The sequence below is a fragment of the Schistocerca nitens genome, chromosome 3 (genome assembly GCF_023898315.1).
Source record: "Schistocerca nitens isolate TAMUIC-IGC-003100 chromosome 3, iqSchNite1.1, whole genome shotgun sequence".
NCBI lineage: Eukaryota > Metazoa > Arthropoda > Insecta > Orthoptera > Acrididae > Schistocerca > Schistocerca nitens.
The window spans coordinates 243,573,424-243,591,188 of record NC_064616.1 but is presented as its reverse complement, the minus strand read 5'-3'; the positions used below and the strand labels follow the sequence as shown (position 1 = coordinate 243,591,188).

The 17,765-nt window shown below is 37.3% G+C and overlaps 1 non-coding gene across 1 annotated transcript; it reads left to right on the top strand.

Moving 5' to 3' along the window:
• The first annotated feature begins 17,451 nt into the window (after positions 1-17,451).
• Trnat-ugu (transfer RNA threonine (anticodon UGU)) lies at positions 17,452-17,526 on the top strand. The gene has a single exon. It is a non-coding gene; the product is annotated as a tRNA-Thr (tRNA).
• Positions 17,527-17,765: the final 239 nt, after the last annotated feature.

Sequence of the window (17,765 nt, the reverse complement as noted above, 5' to 3'; positions counted from 1 at the left end):
GTATTTCCTGAAGGTTTCCAACAGCCTTACAACCAACATCAGAAGTGTATTCTAGCCAGTGGTGATTACTTTCAAGACCAGTGAAGGTATTTTGATTGTAACTCTTGTTTCCTTTATTTTCTGAGACTATTCACCAAACTTTTCAGATACATCTTGTACATACGTACACAAATCTGCCTTGTCCACAGATGAGTGACCTTACCTAACACGTTCGCATCCAATGACTGCCATACTTGGTCTTCCTTGTGTTTCTTCAGCTTATAAGAGGCCTTTGTTCTTTGTCATCCAGTCAGTCAAAAGCCAGGAAAAGCCTTTCCCTCAAACCCAGCACTGCGAGACAAGGAAATGTATTATTACTGTATAATGCAATATTGTATGACTGTATGTACAAGCTGCCATTAAATCATTTTTTTTTTTTTTTTTTTTTTTAAGAAGCCTAGCCTGCACCTTAAACAACTTCATTGCTTAAGGTATTGTATAGGGCTAATTAACAAAGAACTTTACAACTGATTGCCACTTTGTCAAATTTTATTCACAGTGCAGTGTTATGAATCCACATTTCGTCTAAATAAATCGCAAGTTGCCTTAATTCTGATGCTTCATTTTTTTTATTTCTTTTTTAGTCAAATGTAGTATGTTTTTTGAAGTGATGACTCATTTAGTCTGGGAACTTCTAAAAGCAAATCCTACAAAATAAATTTTTCTCCGAGTTTTCTTGCGAGCTATGATGTCTTTTTCTCTGTAACAAAACTGCAAAATGTTGACAAAGTTGTTATTGTTCACAGTTGCAGAAAATTGCTGTGTAATAGCACATGTATCCATATTGTCAGTGAAATATTTATTGTGCGTGCGCGCACACACACACACACACACACACACACACACACACACACACACACTGATGCAGTGCTCATTTTTCTTGAAAATTTTTATATGTTAAGATTCAGCTTATTACAGTAGCTATATTAGTGACGTTTTGCTGAAAGTTAACCACATATTTAACACTTAACTGCAACCAGTCATAACTTGTTGGTATCATTTTTATTTTTTTATGTACATGTTTTGAAGTTAGATCCTGATTGTCAGGCAGTTATTGTGAGGCAACAACATGTAGACACTGATTTTTCTGTGCTGTTATTTTCCTGTTGCATGCTAAGGAATGTAGTGATCATCATTACTGAGTATACTCTTCTGTTTCACTCCACTCCTTCCTCCGTTACAACTGATTTACTTTCAGCTGTTACTTTCTGTAATCTTGTGTGATTAATTAGCAGTGTAGTAGCTAACCCTGGGAGCACAGTCTTGTAGTTAAGTGTTCTCAAATGATGTTTGTGTAAGTAGGTACTCTTGGGATCCTGAAGACTTGGGCTTTCAGTCCTCTCGAGAATTTGTGCCTGATGGCAATCTGTGGTCATCATAGCTTATTAAATCTGACATATCATCTTACAGATTTTTTCGTTTTTCTGTGACCCCCCCCCCCCCCATTTCTAATTGCTGCACTTTCCCCTCTATTCCGAACTAGGCCTAGTACCATTATCTTTTTTGTAAGAATGTCTATCAAAATAGGCATGTGCCTCCTTTTACTGCAACAGTTACACTGCTTTAAAAGCCCTACATTTGGACAAGGATGAATAGTTGCTGGTGTCACAATTCTTCTTGATGTTACATTAGTGTGCTTGGAGGATTTGTATCAATAGAAGAGGAATTTAATGGTTCTAACAAGGAGGTGGATAACTCGACACCCCGATATTCACAATTCAGGTACGATCAGGAGGTGGGCAGTCAGTGAAGATGACTGAAGAAATATTACTTCAAGCAAAATATTTTAGAACTGAAAGGGCATATCTCACTTACTTGAAACCACATGGTGATACTGGATGGCATTGTTGTCAAGTGAAGAGTAGTGATCTCAAGGCCAGGGATTTCATTTCAGTGGATTTAGAGATTATTCATGAAGGAAACAGAAAGCTTTTAAAGTCTGCCCCAGTACCCTTTTTTCCTCATCTTTAAGGCTTTCAGACGTTTCATGTCATGTACCCTAATGGCCATCTGTCCGATGGAGCATAATATGCGATTCATCTGCAAAAGGCCACCTGTCGCTGCTCAGTGGATGTCCATTTGGGGTACTGACATGCAAATTCCAGCCTTCATCGCCGATGAACAGCAGTTGGCACGGACCCATGAACATGATGCCTACTGTGGAGGTCCATACACAGAAACATTTGCTGAACAGTACTTGAGGAGGCAGCGTTGGTAGCCCCATGGTTCATCTGGGTGATCAAATATTCAACAGTTCCATGTCTTGTTCACCCACACACGTCTCCACAGCCATCGTTCACCCCATCTTCTGTGGCTCATCATGCACTACAAGTGTCTCAGTACCCATTTGAATTGGCGCCATTTGCCATGCACGGTGTACAGAAATTTAACAAGGCCATATATGAACAGTTTACAAACTTAGCCATTTCAGAAATGCTTCCAGCCGTGCCCTGAAAGCCAATGATCGCCAATGATCATGCCCGTTTGGGTTTTGGATAAACTGCTTTGTTTCCACATTATGACACCCACTGCTCTGCTTTTCGTATCACCCTCCGCCACGCTTTATCTACCATTCTCTGCTAGTGCTGCCACTGGCCGTCTGTGAGTGATTATTGCATGTTGATGTCGAACATAAGCAATGATCGCATTAATGTTAGTGGGCTTGGTAGAATTCATATTATGTGTTTGAAGTATTCACTCTTGATGGCAGTAAACTAGTGATAGTATTTTGATTGTGCCATTATTAGCTGCAGATGTATTATATCTGATGTATTGTAATTCAGAGTAATGATCCTCACCAGATCAGGTCATAATTCACACTTCTTGTGTCGACCTATTTGGCAGTATCCCTGTCCTATGCTTATGACAACAGTCTGTAGAACATACATGCTGCTACATGTGGGAATGACAGCAACTTTCCAGTTTTTTGAGAAGGTGTAATTTTATTTAGTTAGTGCACTCGACATTCAGGTTGTTAGTGAGAGAAGTTAATGTAAGCTCCCTGAAACGTCATTGACCCCAGTTAGCCTTAATGCTCAATGTGATCCAATGAGGGTACTTAAGCCAGCTTTTCTTCTGTCTTATTTGGATATACATGCAATTTCCATGCTCAAGTTATAGCTTGCAATTCCTGACAGTGAATAGGACTGTATGGAGGCTACCATGTGACCCTCACTTTCAAAAATTACATAAAAATTATTGAGGTTGATCAAATTTGCACACAGCCTATAATGACTGCCAGATGAACAAATAAGTGAGAGTGAAGAGGACAGAGGACTTACTTCAATACAAAATACTCAACTGACACAGACTGAGGTATGTTTTAGCCAGACTGTTAACCTGGAAACCAGTATTGGATAATATAAATAAGTCAATATTTTTTAAAAGTTTCTGTGAAATTAGACTGTAGAGAAACTATTTCAGTGTAGTCACTGTTGAAATAATTTCCGTCTCTGTTTGTTGCTGCATATCTTTCTTGCCACTCAGTAATTTGTCATTGGTCCATAGAGTATGCATTTCTGTTTTTCAAGAATAATATTAGTAAGATAATATTATTTTGTAATTTTTTGGTGGATGCTGACACCAAATAGATTTTTGTTTTACTTAAAAGTGAATATAGAAAAGAATAGATTGATTTCTAGAGTAAGGATAAATTTGTTTTTTGGCAAGTTATATGTCACAATAAATTGTAAGAAAATGGTGTAGCTGGGATGAATAATTTACAGTCATTGTTCCCAAGAAAGATGCAGTCTGTGAGAGAGGATAGAATTCAAGCAGTGGAACTAAGTTAACGGTAAATTTGTTTTCCGGTTGTGGTATTTGTTTTAAGTTTTTGTGTATTGAACGTAACTTCAAAAGTGAATATATTTCATTAGAGTAGCTTTTCCATATCTGAGCAACTTCAAAAATATTTTTATAGAACATAAATCTTCTTGTTTGTGCAACAGAATGTTATTTTTTGCTGTTTTATGAAGGCAACGCTGCCTTCGGATTAAATGTCAATTTTTTGATGTTGTCATATTTATGCAAAAGACATTTTCAGCTGTGTCATTTCTATACCATTTATCATCTCATATAATTAGTTATAGTTGGCTGCATGTATGTAAATTTTTTAAGATTTGAACGAATTTTGTATTATATAGAAGAAAGCAGCCAGACAACCTATTTCAGGAAGACCCATGTAGTAACTGAGAACGGAAAAAGTATGCAGTGATGTTTATTTATTACATAATTAAAAGTAACTGTAAATGTGAAAATGAAAAACATAATGACAATGGATAGGTATTTAGGTACCTGTGTTTTCAACAGCCAATATTTTCTGCTGATGTAGTTTCATAACATCAAGTTGTCATTGCATATATACACTAACATTAACTGAAATTTTATCTCCAGATGTAGGAGCCATAATTTCAGGATATTTGACATCCAAAAATTACTGGTCTGTTTATTTTCATTTGTGTTAGGAAGTTATTAATCTCTATTGGAAACAACGCACAAAAACCACTTCACAGAGGAATTACAAACTTGCTAAAACCAGAATTTCTGCAACAAGTGACATTTTTTATGTGTAGAAGAGTAATTGATATATTATTCACTTCTTTTTATTTTAGACACAGTCACATAATCTGATAACCTAATCATCTTAAGCCATACGTTGACAGTATTCTGCTTCCCCCATTACGGAAAGAAGGGGCTCAGTGGTAAGACATCCAGCAATGCACATTCAGGTCTTATGTGATTTTGTAACTTAAGGTGGATGCTGGGGTGGTTCTTTTGATAAGGCACAACTAGTTTCCTTTCCCAAGGCAAGCTTTAGCTCTGTATCTATTGAACTAATTGTCAACATAATGTAAACACCAAGCAGGATGGTGCAGTGTTTAGCACCCTTGACTTGCATTCAGGATGATGATGGTTCAAATCCTCATCCAACGAACCAGATTTAGCTTTTCCATGATTTCCCTAAGTCACTCCAGGCAAATCTCGGGATAATTCCTTTGAAAAGGGCACAGCCAATTTCTTTCCTCATCCTTACGTAAGCCGTGCTTGTGCTCAGGCTCTAATGACCACACTGTTGACACAATGTTAAACTTAAATCTTTCATCCTTCTTACATTCATAGTGTTAAATATAAGTGGTAGCATGTCTCGGGAAACTGTGATGTCTGTTGGTATAATGAATGAAAACACCATATGGATCACTGTTTTTCTTAAGTTAATGATGACCAGTTTTGATCTGGCTAGCCGACCATCTACAGATCTGATACTCCAAGATGCTGTTTGCCAGTAATACGAAGAATGTTGAACACTCATCATGCTTCTTTCCTTCTTCAAATTCTCCAGTTCATATGTCATCATCTCCAAATATTCCACATGTGTAGCAATGGTCGGCACTAGTAAGGAACTAACAGCCTCAACAGCGTAGATTTAGGTTTTCCATGATTTCCCTAAGTCACTTCTGGAAGAAGTCAGTTTGGCCTGTATTTGATTATTATTAACCCTCAACATATCTTCTTCTTTTTTTACATACTATGTACTACCTGGTAAAGAGAACTGGTTAGCAGGCCAAGGTGGCAACACCATTGTGATTACACCAGAGAAACGGGGAAGGGAGTTAGTAACAGTGTACATTCAGGTGCTCTTTCACATGGACAGTTGTCATGTGTTGCACATAAGTACACTGAATAAGTAGCCATTTAGAACAAGAACAGTAAAAGGACATGCAATACATCTCGCCGTACAGTATCTGTAAAACTCTGTTCCCTGGTGATATTGCTAATTTCCACAGCTTTGTCTGTTGATTCATAGTCTGCTGTTTGTCATGGGAGGTAATCCTGCCTCTGTGTGAATCTGTGCCAACTGATTGTATTATATTTTCAATTTCATTGTATGTCAAATTATCTGTCATCCAGTAGTCATTACACACTTTTTTGGATATGCTACATAAACTTTCTAGTCTTCTAAATTTTCAGCAGTAAAAGTTAATGTCACAGGAACGTAAACTCACTGATTATGTGATCTAGTGGTTAGCATTTTTGGCTAGTAACACAGAGACCCTGGGTTTGATTCCCAGTGCCCACCTCAAATTTTTCTCTGGTGGTAAAGTCAGGAAGGAGGTCTACTCAGCCTTGTGAGGTCAAGTGAAAAGCTGCTGGAATATAAAAGTCTGCTGAATTGGCTTCACGTTGAAAGACTTACACCAGGCTAAGTGACACAATGTTTGTTTATTAGCAGCAAAAGTATGAGCCTTTATTTTTTTGGGCAAGTGTTCAAGATGCTTCACTTATTGTGACAATGTAACTTATTCTTTGTGTGATTCCAGAATAGTTGTATAGAATTTAGTTCTAGATTTTGTGGCAGTAGGAATGGAACCATTTTCTTGCAAGGTGAGAAGTTCGGTGTTTCTTAATTAGTGCCAAGTGTTCGATTTACCTTATTTCTATGTCCAGTCAATAAGAAATTCAGCCTTCAGTTGCAAGGTAAATTTTTTTTAGTTTACTTGGGTTTCGATGCCAATAATGGTATCTTCTTCAGAACCTATAAATTAACCCATACGGACATATATTAAATATCGAAATTCATCATCAATCTAATGATTTCATAATAAGTAAAATTGTGATACTTACAAAAATTAAATTATTTTTATACCCAAACTTTGGCCATGTCACAGAATAAAACTAATGCAGAATAAAGACACACAATCATAAGATTATGTCTGTCAATACTAAAAACAATAAGAAAAACGTAGACAGAGCTATGCCGGGCCAAGGATAAGGATTACATGTAAGCAACAAGGAAATTAGGCGTTGCGAGCAGTTCCACGGCACGGCCAGCTGCCAAGTGCATGCACGAGCACTAGAGACAAGCTGTCTCAAAATTACTTAGCGCAATGTAAATTGCAAACAAAATGTGACAGAAAGCAGTTCTGCAAATGGACAAATGCCTACTTATGGTATAGTACATTAAACAGTTTTCCTAAGAACTAACTATTAAGTCAGAGCAAGAAAATTTACATTCAAATATTTTAATAAGAGGACAAAACCCCATTCCAGTAACTAATAAATTATTGGGGGAGACAGGCGTGCAAAGCATGAAATGTCTTGAACATAAAACAGGCAAATTAAGACACACCTTTGCAACTGGTGTCATTACCAGTATATTACAAAATATATGGAAACAATGTACAAATGCACTATAATAAAGGGGCAAAGCAGATACGAAACAGCATCGGCTATTCGAAGTGGACCATGGGTCAACTCCACTGGAGTAAAGGTTGAAATCCTTCAAAATAATTTCTGTTTTTTATTTGCAGCTGATCATTAACTAAATTTTCTGTTTCAATAATAAGATGTTTAAAAATTTTCAATTCTTCAAGTGTGTCTAACTTACATCCTTTGACTTCATTATGCAAAAGTTCTGATCTTTTAGAGGCTTGGGAGCATGGGCCATTTGGACAAGATGTTCAGCAAATGTAGATCCTCATGTTCCATCACCGCTTTTAGACATTCAGCACAAGTGATCTTATATACACCTGACAGGGATGATTTATCAGTACCTTTATGAAAAGAATGGACTAAATTCTTTTTAAGGTTGTTGGTGGTAGAGTAAGAAACCATTATTGGCATTGAAACCTAGGTAAACTAAAAAAAAATCTACCTTGCAAGTGAAGGCTGAATTTCTTATTGTCTGAACAATTCACTGTTGCTGAAGCAGTGCATTATGTTAAAGATTTGTTATTTATATGTGTTTTTAATTTTTTCTGTTTGTTTGTACACGATAGTCCGAAGTGTTTCTATTAGAGTCATAGAGATGAAGTCAACACAAAACAAAACTGTGCAGTCGTAATAATGAAACGTTTCCTGGCACTCTTTTTTGATAATACTCTTCACACACTGTCACTTTGAAACATTTGCACACCCTGTAGTGTGTATGAATCCATGGTTTGTCCAAATAAACCACTGGTTGTTTTAATTATGATGCTCCATGTTTTTGTAAAAAAATCTAATGTTCTCTTGTCAACAGATAATGACTCATTCATTCTGGTACCATTTAAAATCAGGTCCCATAGATGGAACAGTTTTCTTACAGAGTTAATGCTTGCTCCTTTGAATTGGAATGTGACTGTATCTAGCCATGTGACAAAGATAATTCCCACTATTACTGGGTAACTAGTTCACCTTGCCAAGTAATAACTCACATAAGACATGTACTATACACCCACATTACAAATACACTCATCCATCTCTTTCTGTAGAGATACTTCCTGGGTCATAAACAGATATTTTAATGTGTTTTATTCCCCTGCATCCAATGAATGACTTCACCTATTCGGTGTAAACTATACTCTGTTACCTGTCAGTAATGCTGTTGGTTTCTCTCTGTGTGGGAAGTCGTCTTTCTCCGATTTGCCAACATTTTACCCACTTCTTGCTTTCTTGAGTGTATATTGCTCAACAAAGTTTGAAAATATATCAACAATCACAAGAACATATGAGAATCCTCCATTTGATTTTGGTTGAGGTTCATACAGATCCATTGCGACTTAACATCTTGTCAGGAATGATACATTGCATATTTCCTTGATGGCCTTATTTGTTATTTTTACTTTTTTTAGATATGTCACATGTTGCAAACAGCTTCCTACCTCTCCCAGCCATGTCCTAAAAGTAGACTTTTTTGTAGCTTCTTTATACACTTTTGTGGGCCATGGTGGCAGTAGCTTTCATAAACATACATATCTGTGTATTTCTCACGGAAACATATTTTCCAATCATCACTCTCTTCTTTTTTTTTTTCTTTTGAACAAGATACCATTACAAATCTTACAAAATTTCTTCAACATCTCATGATCTTTCATATCAGTACTCCTTTTTATCAATATGCAGTTAGGATTTCCAATTTGCCTTCTTCACAAGTCCTTGTACACTTCCCTTATGATCTTTCCCTCCTTGACACCTTTTACTCATATGTACAGGTGTGGCAGAAACAATCTACCAAATGTAAAGGACAAAAGTGGTAATTGATAAGTAACATAATGCCATTTTATTACACAATAACACAAATAATGTTTTCATTATCTGTCCATGACAAACATTCCAGGTATAATTGCCAGGATCTCTTTGCTGGTGCATTGTCTCAGAATGTCGAAGTTGGGGACACATGGTGCAGCTCTTGACATAGCCCCACAAAAAGAAATCACAAGCACTCAGATTGGGAGATCTGGTTAGTCATGTTATGTCTCCTGAAAATGAGATGATTCAGCGTATGAACATTGTGTGTAACGTTTGCAGTCTTGTGTCAAGCAGTATATGCAGTTGTTCCGTGTTGCTGGAAATAAATTTATGTCAAATTAACACCCTGTATCTGTAATTCAGGAATCAAAAAAGTCGTCAATAAGCCTCTGTAACATTCCAGATTGACTGTGACTATTTCTGTGGTGATCCTCAAAAAGGTAGGGTCCAATAATCTTGGAAGCCAAAAACACTGGCGCAACCCATGACCTTTTCACTATAGAGGGTCTTTTTGTGGAGTTCCTGTGGATTCCCATTGCTTCAGTATTGCATGTTTTGCTTATTGACATGGCCTATCTGTTCAAATTGTGCCTAGTCTAATATAATCAGGTTGGACAGAATTTTCCTAATCTCATACAGTAAGCCAATTAAGTCTGTACTGAACTGTTTCCAGGAGGCATTTTTATGCTCTGATAACTTGTGGGTCACCCGCATTTTGTACTGATGATAAGTTAAATCACTTTGGAGAATGTGGCACACAATTCTGTCTGACAAGTGTAAAACTGCAGCATGTGTGTTTATCAAACACCGAGGACTCGCTTCTACTTTTGTAGTGGGTTATTCATGGCACTTGCATTAGCACAAAACTGATCAACCCACCTTCGAACTGTGTGCTTTTCAGTTACTCTTCCATGTCTCCTAATTTTAAATTGCTGTCGAAATTTCTGCTATGTAAATACCACACTGTCCTACTTTTGAAATACACTTCAGTCACAAAAGTACTGTGCGTCACAATCCAATGCTCCACTGTAACTAAAGTGACATCCTTCCTGCTACACTCTACTCTTCTCAGTTTTATCCTCACTGTGGAGCAGTATGAGTTACTAGCTGTTGAAAGTAGTAAATCATTTCTGCTAGACCGAGTACAGTATTGTAAATTTATTATGTGTATCACACCCTTGACCAAACTGCTGCTTGCGTACTGGAATCCATGATAAAGCATCTGCTACCTTGTTTCCATTCCTTGAATGTATGCAGTTTAGTAACTGAATTGTTGACAGAATAAAGCAAATCAAGTAAGCTGTCAATGGAATGATCAACATCCATGTAAATAGCTTAATGCAGGGCCACAAACCCACCACCACTGAGACAAAAAAATGTCAGGGGGGGGGGGGGGGGAGTAATAGCCAATGTTCAAAAATAACATGCCTTGAGACAAGTTGTTATTCTGCATTGGGTCCCCATATCCCAATGCCAGGTAGACAGGTGTGGCTCAAAAGAGTTGAGTTCTACAACTGCCTGCTCTCTCCTTCGTGGAAGGAAATGAAAAATGAGTAAAAAAAATTACAGAAACAAACAGTGAGGGGTGGGCAGCGGCCTGTGCATCTGTGACTTAATGTCTTATGATCAAAGTACACAATGGTGAAATGTCGTGAGTAGTAGTACTTCAATTTAAGAATGGCCAATATCTTGACAATAATTCCTTCTCTGTCACTGATGCACACTCTCACACTTTGTCAGTAATGTACCAGCAAAATCTGTGGTCTGATGCTGAATGTCCCCATTTACTTATTTATTTTGAAACAGTTCTTTACTGTGGCCATAAAACTGGTGTTCAGATTACACCCACATAATGTACAAGTATCCCTGACCCGTGAATCACTTGCATCCATTTTCCCAACAATGTGGTCTTCATCTGGAGCGCTCATTACTTTCTCATAATTTTTGTGTAGTGGAATACTGAACCACTTGTTTACAAGTTCTGGCCCCTGTATCCACTGACTTCAACACCTTGAAAAAGTCTGTTTCTTCCTCTGCCTTGGGAATCAAATCTGAAGCCTCTCTCTCGGATTCTGCTAGGAGATCTATGAAGTTATTATTACCCCTTCCAGTCGCTGTGGAATTCCCATTTTGGTGTCATCCCCTTTGCTGTGGGTTGCCTTACAACCTGTGTGGCTTCTGACCAGAAACTGCTATCATAGCGTTTTTAAAACTCCTCATAACTGAAATTTTATAAGTTACTTTGGTTACTCCATGTCGCAGCATCTCCCTGCAAAAGTCTTCGGACAACTTTAATTTTCTCAGTATCTGTCATGTCAGGTACAAAATTATCCATATAGTATTGAATAGCCTGCTGGGTGGTATTTTCCTACCTCAGAAAAACATTTCACTGGTACATTGCCCCACGTAGTGCGACTATGTCTCAAAAAACCAGCATACTGCGGGCTATGTGATTTAATATCAGTATTTGCCAGTTGTTGGTTGGTTCAGATTCTACTTTCTTTAACTCGTGTGTTGAAAGTTCCGATTTTTAATTTGTTATCTTTTGTCTCACTAAGATCATGACCGTTTTTAAAATTTCTCTTTGCTACTGGACTGTACAGAAAACGGTTTCTTTCTTATAAGATGAGTTTCTGATTTTAGACGAGTTTCCACCTCAGCCAAACTCTTCTGTAACTTTTGCACTTTGATTGGCAGTGTGTCAACTTCCTCGCAAAGCTCTGCCCTCAAAGCCACGTATGAAGAAGCAATTTCCACTTTAACAGCATCACTCTTTTTGATCATGTAGCTTTCCATCACACTTAACCCTTTCATTACCATTTTTTCTACGTGAAAGACATTAATGTATGGTTATTTTAATTAATGTAATTTTCAGATGTAACAATATGGAAAAAATATTTCCCACCATTTCATTGTCCAGTGCTGGGAAGGGCAAGATGTGTGTCCCACCGATATTTTCACATGGGACCTATATGTCTCGGTAGTACAGTGGTTGAAAGTGTCTGATATATCATAACCAACTTTTATTGCACAGAATTTTAGCTTATAATTTAGAAATGAATTTTCATCAAAAGCAATTGCTTTGGAATAGGTGGTGGTCATAATCAAATTCAGATTTATGAAAAGAGCAGCAAGTTCAGTAAAATTATATCACACACTTCTAAATATGATCTGACTGTGTCTAAAATAAATAGATGTGAGTAACCAAACTTTCTGTTTTAGAATTAACATAACTTGAGATAGTGGGTCACATTATTTTACATATATACCAAGAAAAAAATAGAAAATCTGTCATATGTTATATGTAATGAACAAAATTACTAAAAATATAGATTTAGCCATGACATTTCTGATACATAGATAAATTATTTAATGAGAAATAACATGGAAGGAATCCTTTCACTGTTATTAAAAGACATTGTAAAACAACAACAAATGCTTGTTAATAAAGTAGGCATAAGCATTACATTCATAGGCCTATTGTATTCCAGTTGCTATTAAGAAATCAACAGAGTTCATTTTTTTGTGAGCTTATTCTCTGTGCAGTCAATTATGTTTATTATTGAAAACAACATTAGTTATTATTATGTATTCTGCTCTTGCTGTTGACTAGCTTCTGTGAGATTGCCTTGTGTTAAATTTTCATGAAAGTACCAGTTGTTTTGCCAGATCACTGACAACTGAGTGATTAATTCTGTATCAAAACACGACAATGACAGTAAGTTTGAAAAATTTTGGGGCTGTAGAAAGAAATATAGTGCTATAAACAATGCAGTTCATCTGTGTTATCTCAAGTCTGTTACATAGTTTCCAGAAATCTCCATAATTTTATCAAAAATTTGGTTGGATATGCGATACCTGTAATTTTTAATTCTGTTACATGTATATTTTGTCTTACTGTTCCTTTTTATCTTAAGAGAATCTCATTTGTTGCTGAAGTTGTTTACTGGACAACATATATTCAGAACACTGAGCATTATGTTGTTAACAAGAAAACTATTAAAGATATAAAACCATTATAAAATTAACGATTTTGTAGTTGAAAAAGGCAGTAGTTACTGTAGGCAAATGCATGGGAGTGGTTCATCTGTGTGGACTGCTGTATATGACTTCCTGTTTTCAGGTGAGCAATATCATTCTTATTGTTTCACTTGAAAGATGCTAATGTGAGAATGAATCAGGTGAAAACATTAATAGTTTTTTTAATGCATTTTTGTAAGAAGAGAACATCCCCTCCTTCCTAGTGCCCCTTCAGTAATTGAAACATGAAACAACTAGGAGCAAAGTCTGTTAAATATGATGTATTAGGAAGACTGTCAGAATGCAAGTACTCACTGGCTACAGCTGATGTATTTCACAAATGTTTACATCGTTATGTTAAAAAATGAAATCCTTTTGCTCTGATTTGATTGCAAGCCATAGATGAACTCCTAATGTGATATGAATATGGTGCACTAGTTACAGTTCCCCTTATCCGTGTAGCAGTGAATGAATATGCCTGATTCATCCTCAGACAGAAGGAGAATTACATTCACTGCATGAGACTTCACCTGAAAAAATTTTGGCTAGCCGAAATGCTGCCATTTGTAGCATGTTATTTGTTTCCTTCGGTGAAAGTGGACCCACCTATCATCCCTCATAATGTGTAATGCTGGCAGAAATTGTCTATTTGTTTAAAAGCTCTTCAAAATGGTATTCATTCAGTTGTAGCATATTGTGAAATCTAAGTGCAGCATTCTACAAACCCAAGACTGTATTTAAATTCACTTCAGTTTCTGTTGGCATCAATGTTTTTCTTTCTATATTAAAATGGCTGCAGCTACTGCAGTGCTCTAGTTAGTCACAAAATAAGTTGGTAGCTTAGGATATTGTTGAAGTCACTCATTTTGTGAACATACATACAGAATGGTGTGACACCTTCAGTAGACTTCTTGTTGGTTGATCAGAAGCAGTGCAGCAGTATGTAGTTCTCATGTGATGCAAGTGATGCAGCTATCGTTGTAAATTGGTGCTGGAACCTTTTTTATATATTGGTACTATACTGTCAACTACAGGATATTTATGTCATTGTCGAACTTCTAGGATAATGGTGTGATAATTCAGATTTTTATTACTGGTTTAAGGCTTTCACTTGGCTCACGCAGAATGTATTGTACGCATTCCACAAGGTCTAAGAACACTTCTGTTTACTGAAACGTATGCATTACACGTGGAGATATTTATGTAAATATATTCCACATCCATGCGAGCCTCTCAGCATTATGCTGTGCGTATGTGTATTTGCATTTTAGCTTATAACTTCATTATTGTCTTTAAATGTGTATGACTGGACACACTCTCTATATTTCATACTTACAAATTTCATGCTTTGTATTTATATATGACATGTATATCTCTTTGTGGTAAATGTACTACTTTGAATTTGCTGGACCAATAAATGTGAATTTATGTATGCATTAATCAGAGCTTTTGTGTTCAGTGATTCATTTTTCGCTTACATGCACCTAAAATTTTAATTTGTAAATATTGGATATTGTAGATGAATAAATTCACACTTACTTTGTTGTTGAAATAATAAATACTGCACTGCACACACATACAGTACATAGTTCAGAAGGATGCATGCAAGGAGTGAGGCAGGGTGTGGGGACACAGCCCTTCCCCTCTGCCTTCTGCCTCATTGCTGGCTAATGGGCAGTAGCATTGGTCACCCAAAAAGTATTGCCCTACTGGAAGACTTCATGACAGGCTAGCTGTGGTGTGTTTCATTGTTCAACATTAGATTAATGATAATTTTAGAACAGTGTGTAATATTCTGGCATAATTACGCCACAACCTACAGCAACATTACTGCTGCATGCAGTCTTCTCACCTCCCGACAATATCAGTTGCTAGGCTAACATAGATGAATAAATTGACACACAGTTTGTGGTTGAAGTAGTGACAACTGTACAGCACACGTGCAGTATCTAGCTCAGAAGAACCCCTGCAAGGGCAAGATGGGGAGTAGCTACAGACCTTCCCTGTGGCTGGCAATTGGGCAGTGGCATTGGCCATCCAAAAAGTATCGCACTACTGGTAGCTTTCATTATAACCTTGCTATGGAGTGTTTCATTGTCTGGGATAACATTAACAATATTTTTAGAATAGACAATATTATTCTGCTGTAGATCACATTGCGACCTATAGTCACATTTCTGCCATGCGTGTTGTTCTCAGCTGTGTACTATGTCAATTTCTCGTTTTTAACTATAATATTCCTTTGTGAAACTGACATAAATAATCCTTCTTATGCAGGAATGTTCCATTTTCCATTTTGGCAGTGTGTGAGATAGAATTTTCACAAGTGTTTGTCTTTATCAACTCGAGATGACATCAAGGGGGTGGTCTGTAGATTGGAAATCACAGCAGGTGTAGTGTGTGTGTGGATATGCAGGGTTTGAAAGATTTGGTGACTTGGAAAGAATATTTTCCTCTCATTTGTGGAAGTCCAGAGGCTGCTGAATTTTGGCAAGCTTGCTGTGTACAAAGATTTTAATAAAGCAACCAAAGATGCTGTTGCTGTTAAGGAGTATGTATAGTCAGAGTTGGCTGCACTTCTACGAATGAATTGTGACTGTTATTATATGATGTTCACTTTCTTGTGGATTAAATTGACTGCATTGTACAATTTTCCACGACTGTCACAAACAGGTGCTTTTTCAGCTCGTTTCGACATTTAGCCATACTATAGTGAAGCGCAAAAATTTGTGTGTGACTTCAAGTAAAAAGAAGATGGAGAAACATTAAAACCTCTTTAGTAAAAACTCACTACAGACAAGCAGAAAATTCATGCAAGGAATCTCAAAAGCTACAGACATAAATGTATGAGATGTGGCTGTATTACATTGCATGGTGTTACGTTTGGCCCTCCTGAACCAGTTGATTCCATAATTGCATGACAGAGATGTGATCCTGACCAACTAAGCAGCAATACTGCAAAATGATAGTCCCCAGTCTTGTTAGGCCACAAACCTGCTGCTGTCAAATTCCAACATGAGCTTGTAGACATTCCTCCTTCTTACATGATACAAAACAGTTGTCATTGAAATATAATTTCTGAATGAGAAACCCACTGCATAACTTTCCCTATGTACAGAATGTAGCTGCATTACACATATATGCTTCATTTTGTTGTGGTGAGATTCTAATCACATGCATAACCAAGCAAGTATTATAGTTCCTGCCAGTTTGATGTTTGTTCCATGTTGCTTTCAGTGTATTGCAGTTTTAATGACCCACAGTGTAATAATGAACTTACAACTGAGAAGAAGATATATTCAAACTCACATGTAAAATATTTACTTTTCCCATAAATACATCTGTGATGTGCTTTGATCCCATATGGCTTTATAACTGGATTGGAGCTCATAAAAACATATCCTCAGATGAGAGAAAAACAAGATACACCAGGCATTACTTGAATATTCTGTAATTGAATAGTAATAGTATGGATGTCTTATTCTGGAGAACTGATTCTGACAGATTGAGGGCGATTCATGTTTTAGCCTAAGGTTTGGTATATTGTTCGTACTGAGAGGTGCTGTCTACTTCTTAATACTGCACACATGACAGTATGACATGTAGGCTGTACAGATTCATCAACAATATATATGACGGTAGTATCTGTTCCCGAAAGAACAGTTACCGTGGATGACCATGCAGCTTTGCTAGAAATGAAATGATAATTAAATGGACACCCTAGCTGCAAACAGGCGTTGATGTACTTCTTTGGGAACATGTTGAAAATGTGTGCCCTGACCGGGACTCGAACCCGGGATCTCCTGCTTACATGGCAGACGCTCTATCCATCTGAGCCACCGCAGGCACAGAGGATAGTGCGTCTGCAGGGACTTATCCCTTGCACGCTCCCCGTGAGATCCACATTCCCAACATGTCCACACCACTACATTCGTAGTGCGCCTAATAGATGTTTGCCCATCATACTCATTACTCGTGGCAGATTAATCTACCAAGTCCCGTACGAGTTCGGGCATAGCGTGTGCGTTTGCACAAGAAGGTCAATGGCCGGGAATCCATATTTTAACTATATATAGTAACTATATATAGCCATATTTTAACTATATATAGTAACTATATATAGCCATATTTTAACTATATATAGTGACTATATTTAGCCATATTTTAACTATATATAGTTAAAATATGGCTTCCCGGCCATTGACCTTCTTGTGCGAACGCACACGCTATGCCCGAACTCGTACAGGACTTGGTAGATTAATCTGCCACGAGTAATGAGTATGATGGGCAAACATCTATTAGGCGCACTACGAATGTAGTGGTGTGGACATGTCGGGAATGGGGAGCGTGCAAGGGATAAGTCCCTGCAGACGCACTATCCTCTGTGCCCGCGGTGGCTCAGATGGATAGAGCGTCTGCCATGTAAGCAGGAGATCCCGGGTTCGAGTCCCGGTCGGGGCACACATTTTCAACATGTCCCCAATGAAGTACATCAACGCCTGTTTGCTGCTAGGGTGTCCATTTAATTATCATTTCATCAACAATACACTTGTGTGCACTATATTCGACTCTTCTTCATATTGATGCCATTTCCTTGTTTATGAAATGGTGCAGCTTTGCTGAATAAATATGTGTTATGTTTCCTCGCTACAAGAAAACTTCCATTACAAATTTTTGGAAATTTGTGGTAAGTTCCTGGG